The sequence below is a fragment of the Tachypleus tridentatus genome, chromosome 7, assembly GCF_004210375.1.
Source record: "Tachypleus tridentatus isolate NWPU-2018 chromosome 7, ASM421037v1, whole genome shotgun sequence".
NCBI classification, from domain to species: domain Eukaryota; kingdom Metazoa; phylum Arthropoda; class Merostomata; order Xiphosura; family Limulidae; genus Tachypleus; species Tachypleus tridentatus.
Window position 1 is genome coordinate 92,505,407 of NC_134831.1, and position 6,000 is coordinate 92,511,406.

Below are 6,000 nucleotides of genomic sequence, written 5' to 3' on the forward strand. Positions count from 1 at the left end.
GCTCGTGGGGAAGCTATAATGGTACCGTCAATCTTACTATTCGTTGGTAAAAGAGTAGACTAAGAGTTGGCGATGGGTGGTGATGACTAGTTGACTTACCTCTAGTCTTACGATGCTAAATTAGGGACGGTTTGCGCAGATAGTCCTCGTGTTGCTTTGCGCGAAATTCAAAACAATCCAAACCAAGAAACGACGAGTAAAGAATGAAACTTCTGTTTTTCCTGTTTATAAAGTTTCACCTTCTCGTGAAACCTAAGTAGAATTTTATATCATATTATATTAAGAATGATAACTGGTCAAAATATTAGTTCATCAGACATATAAGATAACCAAGTGGGGTTTTTCGTAAAGTTTTAATTTGTAAGTAAAAAAATATTTTTTTACATTAAATGTTAGAAGTTTATGACCATCTAACCAATATAAATCTTCCTACACAACCGATCTGTAATGATCCTACACTTATTTATTACCATATATAGGAGAATTGACTCTCTTAATGATAAATCTGTGACATGAATAATGTCATCGTGTATGTCCACGGGTTGAGCTGGGCTGTGTCTTTTAGCCGGAATATAAATGTCTTCATGTAGCCCTAGCGCGTAAGGCGTGCGACTCGTAATCCGAGGGTCGCGGGTTCGCGCCCGCGTCGTGCTAAACATGCTCGCCCTCCCAGCCGTGGGGGTGTATAATGTGACGGTCAATCCCACTATTCGTTGGTAAAAGAGTAGCCCAAGAGTTGGCGGTGGGTGGTGATGACTAGCTGCCTTCCCTCTAGTCTTACACTGCTAAATTAGGGACGGCTAGCACAGATAGCCCTCGAGTAGCTTTGTGCGAAATTCCCAAACAAACAAACAAAATCTTCATGTAGCTTTGCGCGAAATTCAAGAAAAAAACAACCAACCAGTATTTGCCAGCGTGTTGTGCCAACTTCTAATTTTAATTTGTCTCGAGTATTATAATAAAAAGTCTTTATTTTACTGTAGTTTCATTTCTATTGTACATCAAAAGTTAGTTAGTGTACGTTGTGACTGTTTCGTTTCATTCAGGGCCCGGCATGGCCAAGCGTGTTAAGGCGTTCGATTCGTAATCCGAGAGTCGCGGGTTAGAATCCCGATTGCACCAAACATGCTCGCCCTTTCAGCCGTGAGGACGTTATAAAGTGACGGTCAATCCCACTATTCGTTGGTAAAAAAGCAGCCCAAGAGTTGGCGGTGGGTGGTGATGACTAGTTGCCTTCCCTCTAGTCTTACACTGCTAAATTATGGACGGCTAGCGCAGATAGCCCTCGAGTAGCTTTGCGCGAAATTCAAAACAAACATTTCATTCATATAGTATTACTTTAAAATAAGAACAACATTTTATAATAGTTACATAAATATTTTATTAATCTAGAACACAGTAACTTATTACAATATTGGTTACACAGGCACCATCATGATATATGTATTCATCTCTGGCACGAGATTAAAACACGCTGTTTCCTATTCAGGCTACAAAATAAAATCACTCAGATTGAAGTGGAAGTTCTCTGTACCAATATTCTGTTATTCTACAGAGAAAAGCCAACTTCTTGAATCATAATAAACCGATTGCGCACGTTGTCTGTACCTTAAGCCGTTCCTTGTTATTATTTTTTATTCTTTCTTTTGTGGGAACACATTTGCTGATACCTGGACAACTTTAATTTCAATAATAAGTTGAATGTTACTGGCGAGTTGATTCAGCTTGAAGAAACAGTAAGACCCGATCCATTCACATCCAGAAAAAAACACAACTCAGTGTAGAAGAAACAAAACAACACGATGATATAAGTTCCGATTTGTAACTTACATGAACATGCGAAGATATGACGGTATTGTAGCGTGAATGTACCAGTAGGTTCAAACAAGAGACTAATATGAAAACAAGGATAAGTCACATAGAGTGAGCCATGTCGCTGTGAATTATACGTATATGTATATGTTATATATAGATAACTATACTAAAAGTTAAGTAAACCAATAGGATATACTGCATTAAAGAGAGCGAATCCAAACCTCTGACTAGTGTTAATCTGTTATAAACAAAACAAGTATATACAAAAATAAGAAACGCTGCCCTCATTATAAAGACCATAGGGTACAAGTGTTTGTATATGCTGCTTTTAAATTTGACAGTTTTAATATCAAATCTCAGTTTTCTAGAGAATGTAGAATACTTTGTATAGTATCATATTAGATAAGTATATCATTAATTAGAAATGGGACAGAAGTTCGCCTGGAGAGGTCACCTGTTTTAAATGCTCGCGCCACAATACAGTGGTATGCCGTCTGTTTGTCAGTCAATAGACACTAAATTAACAAAACATATGGGTCACTTAACGTAGCAGTATGTACTGTCATGACATCAGCGAATCGTGCACATGTACGTCCTTAGGCTACAGCACATTATGAAATATGAAATTGGAAAAGAAAAATATTTGTTACTTTTAGTTTTGGTTCTATTTACTTTTGAAACAGAAAGCTTTCGCTGACGTTGCAAAAGTGCATCTGGTATAGTGGAAACACGAAGTAAACTTATACCTACATTCATTTCGTAAAGTTTGGTAAATTGGATAGGACATGTATTTATAAATATATTTATATATTTATACCAGAAACAACTTAATACAATCGAAATTTAAAATTATGCTTACAATTATGACAAGGAATGATAACAATGGCATAATTATGAATTTCAACTTTATTATACTGTTTCTGTTTATGTTAATTTCATTATTTTTTATGAGTGCTGATTTTAATTGCCTACGGACATTAAATATACTGCATAACATCAGTTATATTCACTTATATATAAAAAATATTACTACTGATAGTTCTAGTTGTCACATTATGCCATAAAGGATCACGTCTGTGGTAACATACCTAAATACGTTTAAAATATCCCATCTACAGGATAATATCCAAACGCCGATGTTAAACTAGCTAGTTGTCAGTTAAGGACAGTGACCTAAATGCAACCACTCACAACTTCTCAACTCCTACTGCCTTTCATTGTCTGCAGTCAGTTGGGGAAAGAGAGTTACCTTAAACTTGTTGAAGCAATCACAAAGTCCTCCCACATAAGGAACTATTCAAGGTTTGATAGACATTACTGACACAGTAAAACAAAAGACTGGATCCCTGAGGGACGTGGGGAGTTGATCTGAAAGCTGACCTCACTCGGGTACCTCCCCAAGGGTACACGTGAAGCTTTAAAATCAATCGGTAGTGTAGACGTGAAAAACAATCCAACAGACGAAACTGCTTCATTATATATCAATGTATCTTCATTGTTTACTTTAACTGTTAACAGGTGACCGAATAAGTACCATAAAACAATAATGAATTGAATATCCAATCACCGTTATTGGACCAGGTTTCAATTCATTGTTATAACGGATACTGCCAAGAGCAACAGCCGCTAAATACGTTGAGGATATCCTATCTATCAGAAAAAAATCAGAATAACACCATCATAGTAGTAAATAATCATCTTATACTGAATACATAGTAACACAGTTACAATAGTAAATAATTATCGAATACTTAACACATACTAACACCATTACAGGAGTAAATAATTATTACATATTGAACACAGAATAACACCGTTACAGTTGTAAATAATTATTACATATTGAACACAGAATAACAGCATTAGAATAGTAAATAATTGTTACATATTGAACACAGAATAACACCATTATAGTAGTAAATAATCATCTTATACTGAATACATAGTAACACAGTTACAATAGTAAATAATTATCGGATACTTAACACATACTAACACCATTAGAGGAGTAAATAATTATTACATATTGAACACAGAATAACACCATTACAGTTGTAAATAATGATTACATATTGAACACAGAATAACAGCATTAGAATAGTAAATAATTGTTACATATTGAACACAGAATAACACCATTATAGTAGTAAATAATCATCTCATACTGAATACATAGTAACACAGTTACAATAGTAAATAATTATCGGATACTTAACACATACTAACACCATTAGAGGAGTAAATAATTATTACATATTGAACACAGAATAACACCATTACAGTTGTAAATAATTATTACATATTGAACACAGAATAACAGCATTAGAATAGTAAATAATTAATACATATTGAACACAGAATAACACAATTACAGTTGTAAATAATCATCTTATACTGAATACATAGTAACACAGTTACAATAGTAAATAATTATCGGATACTTAACACATACTAACGCCATTACAGTTGTAAATAATTATTACATATTGAACACAGAATAACAGCATTAGAATAGTAAATAATTGTTAGCTATTGAGCACAGAATAACAACATTGTAACAATGATTTGTTACGCGTGGACAACGTTGTAATACTGATCTTGTTACAAAATACTAAATTACGTTCGTTTTGGTTTCGACGTCTTTTGTTTTAAACTTTAAAGCGAATTTGTCCTACAATATTTAGATTCGTTCAAAATAAAATAAACCTACATATTATCTTTTAGGTTTTTTTTTATTAATTTTAAAATAAGGTCCTAAAACCAGCAAATAGATAAGCCAAATTGAAGTTTTTCTGTGAGATGGAATTCTATGATCATCTGTTTTGGCAACATGGGAATAGATCTCACTTATTCATCAGAGAAGAAGAAAGAATAATACATTTAATCAAAGAAATAGTAACATAACAAACATCCCCTAGTTTATTTAAGGTGCATAATATAGCTCGTTTCTTTTATGAATGAAAACCATAAACTCGGGAGAAATACATTCCTTTGGTTATTTGGAAAAAAAAAAAAAAAACTGTAATAACTTACTCGAAATCTACGCATCTCAAATATGATTTTCTTTGTAAGATATATATATTTTGAAAATCAAAGTTTTTCTGTTTCTTGCACTGTAAGTTTTGGTACCGAAGGATCCGATCTGTGTGAACTGTAAACAACATAGTAGTAAAAATGGGAACAAATAAAACTGTGTGAACTGTAAGCAACATAGTAGTAAAGATGGGAACAAATAAAACTGTGTGAGCTGTAAACAACATAGTAGTAAACATGGGAACAAATAAAACTGTGTGAGCTGTAAACAACATAGTAGTAAACATGGGAACAAATAAAAACTCTGTGAACTGTAAACAACGTAGGAGTAAACATGGAAACAAATAGAAAACTTTATGAACTGTAAACAGCGTAGAAGTAAACATGAGAACACATAAAAACTCTGTGGACTGTAAACAACGTAGGAGTAAACATGGAAACAAATAGAAAACTTTGTGAACTGTAAACAGCGTAGAAGTAAACATGAAAAGAAATAAAAAACTGTGAACTGTAAAAATGTAGAAGTAAATATGGGAACAAGTAAAAACTCTTTGAGCTATAAACAACATTGCAGTAAACATGGGAATAAATAAAAGTTTTGTGAGCTGTAAACAACGTTAAAGTAAATATCGGAAAAAACAAAGCAAAGAACGTAGGAGAAAACATTGGAACTCTGTCAACAATAAACAACATACCTTTATCCATGTAAACTAAAACTAACAAATCAGAATTCTTTCAACAATAAACAAGATACTTTTATCCAAGGAAACAAAAATCAACAAATCAAAAATTTTGTCAACAGTAAACAACATGCCTTTATCCAAAAGAACAAAAACAAATAAATCAAGAATTCTGTAAACAGTAAACAACATACCTTTATCCAAGGAAACAAAAACTAACAAATCAGAATTTTTTCAACAATAAACAAGATACCTTTATCCAAGGAAACAAAAGCCAAGAAATCAATAATTCTGTCAAGAATAAACAACATACATTTATGCAGGGGAACAAAAGCCAACAAGCGAAGAATTCGATCAACAGTAAATAACATACCTTTATCTAAGAGAACAAAAACCAAAAATCAAGAATCCTGTCGAAATGATCTGTGTGAGTGAAACATTTGAGATCTGCGAGAGAAATTAAATAAAACAA